This window comes from Necator americanus, chromosome X (genome assembly GCF_031761385.1).
Source record: "Necator americanus strain Aroian chromosome X, whole genome shotgun sequence".
NCBI lineage: Eukaryota > Metazoa > Nematoda > Chromadorea > Rhabditida > Ancylostomatidae > Necator > Necator americanus.
This window is the reverse complement of record NC_087376.1, coordinates 6,287,685-6,300,421: the sequence shown is the minus strand read 5'-3', so window position 1 is coordinate 6,300,421 and position 12,737 is coordinate 6,287,685.

Here is a 12,737-nt window from a genome sequence, read left to right as displayed (position 1 = left end):
TCTAATGCTTCGAAATCGTCACTTCAACTCTTTTGAGGATGGCGACGAATATCAATACGCCATAAAACGTCAACTGAAGTAAAAAGCAGAAAATTTTCACTATCATATAAGCGTCGAACTTTCTTTTAGCTACAGAAAATAGTCAATGTTATATTTATGAGAAATGCAAATCAAACAAATTCTAGAAGAATGAAGGGGAAAGCTGAGGAGGTGTTAGCGAAATGATATTTCGAGAAAGTTACCGTAAAATACAAATCACTAAAAAAAAATGAAGATAATGTTATAGAAGAACAATGAATAAGAGAGAACCGTAGCTAGACGACAAATCCAAAGAGAAGTATTTCACAGTGTCCAAATGGTGTGTTAACGAGAGTGTATGCTGGGAATTCCAGAAAATGCGAGCCCAACCGTCTCAAAAACATGGAAGATGTATGAAATTGAAAGCGAACGTGCATATCATTGGTCAGCTGATCAGCGCGCTCGCTGTAAAAATCGATCGATTGCCTCGTACTTACGACATCAGCCACATTGAAAACCGGATTTCATTTCTCGCTCCATCTTATTCATAATGCTACATTTGTTAATAATTCATAACCTTATGAACAAATATAAAAACACATTCACTGGAAGAAATCACGAAGAAAATGCGCCGTCGACGTCATAATCGACGACAGTGACGTTCGTGGAAAATGAGTGGTTTGTGTATGTGAACAAATCACACCGAGTCAGTGACTTGGAAACACACAATTCGTCGCCTATTCGAATAAATAATCATTTTAGGAACATACGTAGTTTTACGAAGCTAATCCAGAAATTACTAACGTGGGTTTCTAGGGAGCAGTCACCTCATTAATATCGATTAGTATTAGGTCCCAATATTTTTTCCTTCCTTAATCAGAAGAAATGTGGCTGGAATGTCTATCGTCGTATTATGTCACCTGTCAAAATAGAATTTACTGGTAGGACTAACGGGACACGTGATTGCTGTTACTAGTAAAGGTTAACAGTGTAACACAAAGCGAATTACACAAAACATAGGACCACGGATCACAGCACTTCAGTTTATCAACACTTCGAAATACAAAGTTCATTTTCGTCAAGGTTATGTTAGCGATAATTAATAACATTTCCCGTGATTGCGTAAAGTCGACAATGACATTCATTCGGGTTCCTTTTTTATCATCAACGGCAATGGTCATTCTGCAATAAATCCATAAGAGTTCGTAGTGATTTTCTCTAATAAAAATACGATAATTGATGATAGCTGCTATGTTCAGGATGAGATCACCAGGAAAAAAAAACGAAGAGGAAGATGTGCATCGCTAGGAACAATCTTATCAGCAGAAAAAGAAGATGCAAATAATGCGCTGATAGTGACTATCGAACGGACACCAGGTCATGAACTCTGTACGTGCGGAGTAAATATTGTTCCGGTCGGTCCGAAATCCTCGATAGAAATGATCATAGGGAGTACGTGGAAATACGTACGAGTTAGAAGTTACAGGGGTCAGCAGAGCGCTGTAAAATATTGAGGGAGCGCTGCAGTTTTTTGTGTGAAGCTCTGTGAAACTTTAGTAATTTGATGGACATAAATCAAAGAGAAGTACCGAGAAAGTCCATAGAACTGTTGGAACACATTGATAAGGTAGCAATAGAAGGATGTTATCGATCAAAACAATAACGTGACCTTTTCGTGACCTGATAGCCGCGCAATTTGAACGACGGTACGCGTGTTCGGATCACATTTATTCATTTTGCTTTGCGCTCCACTTGAACTAAGCGAACTAGTTTGAAAACTTGGATTATTTATGATTATATGGTTGATGGAAAGGCAACAGTCAGCTGACACGTAAAAAAATACAAAAGAAGTAAGTAATAACTTCATTTCAGAAGTATTCTGATATCCTCTCGCACAAGTTCAGCTCTCGATGATCCCTTTTGAAAACAAGATGGCCGATCATCTTTATGTTTTAGATGCATGGGACAGAGCAATCAATACTAATCCAGAAAGAAATGTTTAGGACTCAGCATAGTCTATTTAGAAAGAGGGGTTAATTCTCTGCTATGAATAAGGTTAAGGTGTTTTTTTTTTCTTCAAAGAATCGAGATAAGATAAGATATTGAATCCTTAGATCCTAAGATATTGAATCCTTAGTCGTCAATCAAACGATGCTCAGGGTGCGTGGGTGGCTCACATTCGTCAGCGGAGGCAGGAATTGAATATTGGAATAATCATTTCCGAATGAAGGCACAAGATTTACGTAGTGAACATCTGTGAATAATAATCAGCTTTAAAGGAAGACAAATGTTTTTGATTATGCCAGAAAAATAATTAATAGAAAGAAAAAACATGAGAAAATATATTACTGAACTACATTTATTGAATTATTAAAAGGTCGAATATTCGAAGAAATGGCGAATGAAATCCATGATTTACTCCAGAATAATAAAGCGAGTTGATATACACAATCGATTTTGTAGAAAACCACAGTAAGGGGATGTTTCATGAAATTTGCAGAAGATTTCACAAATCAGAGGAATAGATTGCTGAAAATATTGAAGTAAAATGAAAACAGCGATACGAATAATAGAAAAAAAAATCCGTACAATGAGAAAATGTAGTAATTCATACTGCCAAAAAATAAAATAATGAATATGATATTATAGATGAGACTACTATCGAAAAAAATAGAATAAAATGTTCCGAACGATTTGAAATTATTCGAATTAAAAATAAGCTAGTAATTTTTGAATATAGAACCTTATTTCATAGTGATATAGGCTGGAAAGTCTATCAAAACCGCATATAAGAATACATCAAGATGTGGAGTGCTCGAACACTCAAACAAGTATTTCCTGACATTCGTTATTTTCTCAGGCAGTCATCATAAAATACCGGTTTTTAGGAGGACTAGTACAATGATTGTATGTGAAATTTGCTTCCTATCAGAATGATGTTAAGGGAACTGCTTTGCGAGTCTCGTAGTCGACGTTTAACGTTTTTCAAATCCTTAAATGTAAGCAAATTTGATTGTGAAGTGAAGTTTGATCATGTGAGGGCAAATGGAATACAATTCAGGAAGAGAGGAGACGAGCAACATTACATCAATGTGACACTATGTTGCTCGATTCGAAGACGTCAACCGACGTCCGAATTTTGATGTGCTGAAGTTCTCATCGTCCTCAACGTCGACACACACTCGACAAATCTCGTCCGAAACTCTAATTATTGACATAGGAACTCTAATGTGATTCGAGAAAAAAAAAAGAGGAAAGAGGAACGAACGCCAATGAATGTTAGTATGCTAAGAGAGGTGGAAGGGAGGGAGAGGGAGAGTGAGAGAGCAGAGCATGTTATACGTAATGTTTGCAATTGAACAGATCGCAAACCAGTAGAGAGGGTCGAATGGCAGTGAAAGCGATTAGGCTGGAACATACTGGTTACGCGTTAGCAAGCACTAGACTTCAGGTTTTCGATTATATAAACTTAAGGATTAGTCGTTGAACGTAAGAACAGCCATGTACTACGTAACGAGGAAGTCAACACCACTCCATCCAGTTGCTTACGATGAACTTTGTTTTCGTGCCAGGGAAATTGTAATCACGGATTAAGTTCCACCCACTTTATATCGACAAGTCAATGAACATCTGAAGAACTTTAACAAAATTTGTAACGAAATTCCTTCTAAAATAGGTAGTGAAATCAGAAGAGAAAATAGTTAGTTAGTTAGAGAGTTAGACGTTTTATTACTCTCGAGTAAATCATGGATTTCATTCGCCATTTCTTCGAATATTCGACCTTTTAGTGTAATTCACCAATAGATTTTCTCATGTTTTTTCTTTCTATTAATTATTTTTCTGTTTTTTTTAAATTTTATTCATTTGTTTTTTATTTTATTTTATTTTATTTCATTTTTTAGTTAGAAAATAGTTCAATATCAATGAAAAGAAGCGTTTATAACAATATCCCTACATCTTAACGACATTAAAAATGTAGAAATACAGATTTATTGAATAAGTATGTGAGGAAGCTTGAATCAAAGATTTATTTAAAAAAGGAAAGCTAAAACTGATAAATAAATAGATAAGAGTTATTGATTTCGTCCTACAATTTTTATATTTTAAAAAATCTTTACGAGTTAACTCAAAGAACGAGCCTTTTCTGGATCAATACGAAGTACGCTTCGAATACGTACAATAATCTATTCCAGGAATTGTTTTTTTTTTGTGGTTTATTGATGTTCCACTATGTAAGTACGCTATACACTTCATACATATAAAGAAAAGGAATGAAAAAAAATGAAGAAAAAAATGAACAATTTGAAATTTAGTTAATTTCTTAAGAGCTACTGTTTCTAAAACGTTCCAAATCTTAATATTTGTTTCATTTGAATATCTTTGTCAAATCTGAACGTCCACTAGCGGTGCTTTGAAAAAAATAAAAAAGTTGAAAAACTTTAAAACATACTTTAAAAAACTACTTAGTAACTTTCTGGAGTGTTCAGTAAGTCACATGAAAAGTAGGGAACCGACTTTTTTTCTATCGCAAGAACTACATATTGGGACTTCGTTATGTTTGTCGTCAATAGTGCGGCGGACCACTTTCACAAAAACATTTTCTTATTTTATGGGACCGTAGGTGTCTTGACGGATGAGAAAATCGCTTATTCTGTAGCCTCATTCTGTAATCATATCTATGGAATTCGATTTGGTTAAATGATTCCACGAAAGCACTTCTCTCTGTCTCTGACTCCGCGCGACGGATGGCAAACAGTGGAATTTGTTAGAGCATGAAATATTTGGATACGGAAAATCCTAGAAAAATTATATGATTTTTGAGAATGGAATGGATGGGAGGAGGTGAGAAGAATCACATTTTATGAACTTGCAATGAATTTCATGAATTAAATTAAAGATCATCACATCTAATTATATTGATTTACATGAGTGAAAAAAAAACAGTGAATTTTTTTTTGATTTTTTTCTAACAAAAAAAAACATCTTTTGAAGGAGAAATACCAACATGATGACTGGATGATTGAAAACATCTTCTAAAATAATAAGAATGATTTATTAAACCTGAAATACATATGTAGCACCAAATATTTAGTAACTTTTATGGGAAACAGAAAAAAGTCTGAATTTTAATGGTGAAATGTTCAGAATTACTTCAAACAAGAGTTTCATACACGCATATTCGCATATTCAGTCACCTAAAAGCTAAAGGTAGCTATCCGATGCGCATATTGAATGAAAATCGAATATTCAACGCGAAGAGTGAAGCGAAGATCGTGACGTCATTAACGGCTAAACATTTGCTGTGCCGTGCTATTAGGATTAATGTCCTCAAACATACACGATTAGGCCTCGACTCGAAATCATTGAGTTACACGAGATGCTAAGCGATGATCTATGGTGTTCATTACGGATGGTGATTACGATGTTTACATTTCGAATCGTTTCGTATCGTTTGAAATCGAATCCTGGCTCCTGGTTTCGTTTCAAATCGCATCCTGGCACCTGGTTTCGAACATTTTCTTTGTCGATCTTTGCGATGACGCTGTCAAATGTAATGTATAAACATATATGAGCAAGAATCGCATCGGAGAAAACGAAGCGACTAATGTTTTGCCAATCGCGCCGCGCCGCGCCACCATCGTCACCATCACCATTCTCGTTTTTTTTTTTCTGTCCTGCTTTGAACGAAGTGAAGTGAATCGAGAGATCGAGAAGTGAAGTGAATCGAGAGATCGAGACTGAAGACTTGCATGTGGAAAGAACCGGATCACGTTCATCACACATTTATTTGTGTGCAAATGTACAGGTGGTCGCGATTATCTGGTTGTCTATTTGTACTGGAAAGTACACAAATGTATACTAGTATAGTTACTCTATTAATTCTAGGTACGTACTAGTAGTATATGTACATATAATTGTATGTTCGGAGACATAAAAACAGAACCAATTCAATTAATGTGCGCTTTTTTTTCGTTGTTTTTATGTACGGTGTACATATGTATGTCAAAAAGGACCTCAACACTAATTCAATGTATGAATTCTTGAAATCCCTGCTAACTGGTTCCACTTTTCCTGAGAAAAGAACAAAATTCTAATCCGCTAAACAGAAAATATTCAAATATATGGGAAAAAATACCTATTGAACTTTCCTAAAACATCACACTCACCTTTGACGGTGGTAGTAGCAAGGAGGGTAATGAACTAAAAAATCTTACAATTTACAAAAAAAAAGAGAGCTACGAACGCCACATCCGTAAAAAAAAAACCCAAAATCTATCTTAGTAAAAATACTCTATTACAAGTAAGCCGCTCAAGTTCATTTTTACTCCAAGTAAAATTCCGTTAAAGAAGAAAATGAAAGCGTCAAAGAAGGTCCCGTGACTTCACAGGGAGGAACAAATGTTTGTGAAAACAATTCCGTTTCCAAGTATCGGAAAAATCTAGGAAAAGCTAAGGCTATTAAAGCTTATCTGACTATGGGGATAGAGGTGAAAGAAAAGCTGCTTCGTACTTTGCCAAATTGAAATTCGAGACAATCTACCCTCGTGATTGTAAGCAGCTCAACGCTTTTTCCCATTATTTTTTTTCCATCGCTCTTTGAAAGATCCGCTTATAATCCGGATTCCTTTCCCTGCCACATGCTTCTCATCAACTCGCACTTCTCTTTTCAAATGTTCACCTGGGGGATCTCTCCCTATTTTATCGCATTTAATTCTTTCGAAGTATCCAGAACAGTTATCGTTCCTCAATTCCAGACAGACAGCGTATCGTTTTCCTAGCGAGACCTAATCCAGATTATTCACTGTATGAAGATAAGTTGAGCAGAACCGTAGAACATGGTCAACACGAAAACTCGTCCTAAGTGTCATAGAACCGAACTGTTCTTTGAGCTCTGGTTACATTTGTATGTACTTTTTTGAAGTGACTCCAGAATCTTTCTGTACATTTTCTCGTATTGAAACGTGAACCAGTTGTCTCCACAGGACAATCACTTGTGCGAAGTTTACATGGACACAGGTTCACTCTTGTAGATCTATTGCCTTCAGACTAGTTTTAGGGAAGGAACTGGATCGAACAGCAACACATTGCAATGAGGTATCAAAGAAGAAGGATATGGACTGTAACCAGGAACAAAACGGGAGGTAAATCCGACCTTACTGGTTGTTTAGCGAAACATCGAAAACGATGAGCGTCCCCAAAGGAATTTTAGGAACAGAATACATGGAGATTCATACATGTTGAAAAATACAGTCTTCATGATTAATTCACATTGGCATTATCTCCATTTGAACTGACTAACATACTTCACAAAAACAATTGTCCTAAAACACAAAAAAGAGAATTCTTGAATAACAATAATAAGAAAAAATCCAAAAACATTATTTTTTAGCATCCAAATTCTTTTTCTTGTGCTCTTTTAATCAGGAAAAATTGAAGATGCCCTATTCGTTTTCAAGGGATTTGCTGTGTTGAAAATAAATAAATAAAAAAATAATTCAATCAAATGAATACTGTTACCGTTGCAACTTCGTTGAACACTCTTTTTTTTCCAGGAGAATGCTGATAATCAATAATCGTATACATCTACTGAGCTGTGGAACTATCAGGATTTGCCGCGCTTTTAATCCTAGCGTATACAAACACTATGGAAGTGTGAATTTCCAACATTGTTCGTATTCACCATAAATGGCAACTGAGCCTAGTATCAATTTCTCAGGATTTATTCGTTCGATGCACAAAAATCGAGTTACGGTAATCCAATATTTCGACATTTGTGAGTTGCATTCCTGAACTTTGAGCACCCAGACGCATATGAACATATCATAGAAGATTTAACTAACTATATTTCCAGAAAAATTTTATTTCATAAATTTTCTAGATATCAGATAACTTTTTTAACGTTAATTTTTGAGAATCAGAAAGAAGCAACATTTATAGGATCGCCTCGCAGTCTCCAAATGAGAATTTTAAAATCAGAATTCATCTTCTAAAAAAATGCTGCAGATATTAATTTCGGATTCGTATGTACTTACAATTAATCCAATAACAATGGTAATGAAAATAAATAACTGGAGGAGTTCACGTACACAATTGATTTTCTTCAATATCATTGAAATATGAGAAAATAGCGTAAGTAATTAGATCCATACGCATACCAAATCAACAATCGCAAAATACGCCAAGATTGAGTGCCGGCTGTTGTTGTTTTGTGTTAAAGCAGCGACGACGATTCCAAGATTAGAAACCATAGTCCAGTAAAGGATCTGTTTTTGATAAGGAAGTGAATTCTAGTGGATTTGATTCGTAAATATATCTAGTAGTGAAAGTCCTATAGGATATATATATATATATATATATATAAAATTTTATAGAGTAATTGCACTTTTTAAATTAGTAAAATCAAATTATGCTAATTTAAATCTAGTGTAAAGCGGAAATGTGATATTCAAAACATTGGCATTGATGTTTAGATTAAGGAAAATAAATGTTATTTAAGTGATTAATAACTGAAGGTGCTCAAAATATGTTTTCCTACGAATACGAATTAAATAACAACGAAAAAAGCGGATGAGAAAGTCGGAAATTGGATATTACGAGATATTATCACATTATATTATATTATATTATGTATACAATTATTATATTACTAACAATAATATTGCTGATGTTCAAAATTAAAAACAGGACCAGGGTCAAGTTTTCTACTATAAATTAAACTTAGAAGAATTGAATGAACATGAATATTAAATGAAAATGAATTCAAGCTAGATTGGAGGGAACGTATGTGGATATAATCCAGCAATAATCTGCTCGAACCAAAAAAAAACTCTCCATGTAAAATATCTCCTTTATAAGTGCAGAAAAGAAGTAAAGATATGGAATATTGATAGGAATGAGTATGCTGCTTTCACATGTTCGCATTGCTCACGTCGATTCCTGCATGTTTTTACTGGATTATACTCAAAGAACGATTATATCCGTAAAAATTTCAATGTGTTATCATATCTTTGCAAACTGTGTTATAGCGTTACATAAAAGGGTTTTTTTTTAAAGAAATAAACAACAGAAAATAATAAGATAATTCCATAATAATCTCTAATATTTTCGACAGATATCTCTATATCGAGAAAAGAATTGTAGAATTTGGAAATTTTTCCTTAACATAGAGTTAGAAAGTGTTCGCCACTTAAATATAACAAAATATCAATTTTCTAACGAACCTATGACTTATTCTAATATTCAGTAAATAACTAAGCCTAAATAAACAATTTGAATAAATTAAGTGCACAGAGGATAAAGGGAACCCCAAACAGCAGATGAACAAACAGTTTTTTTTCCTGCAAATCATATATGGTAGGAAACGATTCTATACTGTCAACATTTGGAAAAAGAAAGTGTGGAAAGAACTATCAATCAAGTCAAATGTAGCACTCATCTACCTCACTCATGTAGATTTTTAGTAAATGGAAGAGACTGAATGGATAGAACGTAAGCAAAATATGAACGTCTACATCCTTAAGCGTCATAGAACAACATGTATCAGGAACGTAAACAATACATAAAGTTATGTGGATCAAAACACATTCCACACACGTTCTCTCTCACTCCTTCTTTGTTCCTATTCAATTCGACATTCTCTATTCTTCGTATAGGATCAATGTTCATGAGATAGGAATTAGTAATTTGAAATGTGGCAAAGGAAATCTTCTGAGAATATCCGGAATAATTGGAAATCCGAACAAATAGAGAGACTGCCACGTTCAATGGGCGGGCGTTTTCGAATTTCACGCACGGGAGGAACGCGAACATCGCGGATCGAGGGGGAAAAGGCGCCAATTCATCCAGGGACGATGAACTTTGACGCGAGTAGAGTTTAGCACCATAATTCACGGATGAGTGATTGAAATAAGGTTACGAGTAATTGTAAGTAATTGTAGTGATTGTAATTTGAGGACATCACTTCTTATTCTTTTTTCTTCTTCTTATAATATGTTAGGCGTACTGAATTGGGAGAGTAGATGAGTAGACGTCATGAGAGGATTCTTCACTTTCTGAAGTGGGACGTGTTGTCCGCCACGAAAAGGACTGCGCCAGGCTCCATTGACAATGACTTTGCCGATTTTTTCTCGACTTGGACAAAAAAAAAAGACAAAAAAATGTGTTGGTTTTTTTTCTCTTTTGGTGCGTCATTCGTCTATGTGAATAAATAAATCAATAAGTAAATATAAGCTGCCTAGTGATCGTAGTGTACACAAATTCCTAAGAAGTAGAAGTTTTGGATGGCTAATGGAGGGAAAAGAGGTATAATAGTGGGCGGTACTATCGAAGAACTCAAAAAGTGCAAGCAAAACAACCATGTGACTAAGGGAATTAATCGATGGATAAGTTCAAAAATACATAAAGAACATCGTAAAATACTCGTCTCTTTGAACTATTCAGGAGAAAATCCATAATATTTGCATGTTGCTAGCACGAAAAAGTTCACACGAAAACGTGAACGAATGAATACGGACGTCCAAGGACACAATGATAATATTGTGTCAACAAACGTTTTTTTGGCTTTTATTGGAATCAAATGTGCGTAGAGAAATGAAGTAGGTGAAGTTAATTTGATGAAGTTTATGGAAGATTATGAGAAGGAAGACGAAGTATCATTGACGTCAATACAACGGATTATCGGATGAAACACTCATGGCGTCCTTAACCACGTAATTCGGGATTAACAACAGATTTAATCACACCGCCTTCAGTGTAATTACGTTTACGAACCTATAGATATGTTCACATAAGAATGTAATTGATAACTTCACAAGAAAAACATCGTCAAAATTTGTGGAAATCTCAGGTACATGGAAAGGTTTTATGGAAATCAGATCAGTTTATCGACGATCGATCTGGTTTTCTACGTGGATGATAGGTACCCCGGCCTGGTCCGATAGATCAGAACATTTACATCGGTAGTAAATTTATTTAAAGGCATCATTCCACGAATCTGGAGTGGTACGTATTTCAGGTGGAATATTTTTATACGGTATCGTAGATTATGGAAAGAAATGTGATTCCTTCCATTTCTTCCTAATTCCCGTAAAAAAGCGGTCCGGAAGATGCGGCGCGTGCACAAGGCTGTCACGCTCCAATCGAACTCGTTGTAGAAAATAGCGGGCCGGATCGGTCGAAGCCGTATCATCGGGACCGTTTTTTACGGCAATTAGGAAGAAATGGAAGGAATCACATTTCTTTCCATAATCTACGATACCGTATACGGATACTCCACCTGAAATCCGTACCACCTCAGATGTCTTTAAGGTATTTGACAATGGGAAATAAGGATATGAAGGAGCCTTGATCACCGCATACCTAAAGTAGCCTTAAAGAATCCAGGAAGAAAGTCATAAGATCCGAAACCGCGGCAATTATTATCAGACCCTGTCTTCTATAAACAATTATATAAGAAAAGCTAAAAATTGAAAATTGTAACGCTAAAAACGATAGTAAATGACAAAAGAAAAACTCGTAGTCAAACTGGTACGAAACAGAAAAAAACAATTACAATAAAAAATGGAGAGATGGAAAAGAAAAAAAACAACAATAGAAAACAAATTGGAAGAGTGATCAATTTCGGACCGATCCTCAATTAACATTGTTTACGCATCTTAGCGAGAATTTTACGAATACCTAGAAATCCTAAGTTTGTAGATTTTTTATTGAATCCAGATAAGAAAACAAGTTATAGGAAAGGGTGATAAAACTTAAAAAGAAACAAATAAAGTGTTTGTGCGTAGTTCTTTTCTGTACGGAACAGCCAGCGAGAAAAAAACGGTGTGAAGAACAATACAGAGAACTCCGTAACATCTCTCAGAAAGTCTTTGTAAGGAATTTTAAACTAATAAGCAAAAATTCATAATTTTTTAAACTAATGAAACCCTGAATAATGTAATCGAGAATGATCCATAGCAATGAGAACATCTGTTAGGAGAGCAATCGTCATATGACGATGCGATTGGCGTAACCTGTTTTGAACCGTTCCGATGTTGTTTTCAGTTTCATTTAATGTTTTGCAAAACAATTGTATCGTTCACTTTACAAAATAATCGTTATATTGTAAAGTTAGGAAAGAACAAGATTTTTAACATTGCCTATAACATACATTTTAGTGAAATCTCAAGTTTCAGTTGAAGGCATCACCCCACAAATCTGAGGTGGAACGGATTTCAGGTTGAGTATTCGTATACGGGATCGTAGATAATGGAGAAGGGGGTGATTCCGTCCATTTCTTCCTAATTGCCGTAAAAAACGGGCCGGAAGATACGGCTTCGAGCGTTCTGGCGCGCTATTTTCTACAATGAGTTCGATTGGAGCACGCCAGCCTTGTGCACGCGCCGCATCTGCCTGGCCGTTTTTTACGGCAATTAGGAAATCACCCCCTCCCATAATCTACTATCTCGTATACGAATACTCCACCTGAAATCCGTGCCACTTCAGATTCGTGGGGTGATACCTTTGACAAGGATTATTTTCTTTTGCGTTGAGATTCTTTGCCACTCGAACAATTGAAGATTATTTTTTTAGAAACAAATGAACACGTTTCTGTTGAAGAGAAGCATTGTCGCCTCATAAAATATGCTTATCGATTTTGCCCCATAAAAATAGTTATTTTTTTTTCGTGTCGCTGCTTCATCAGTTCGTGTATGACACATGATCAAATATGTATTTACTTC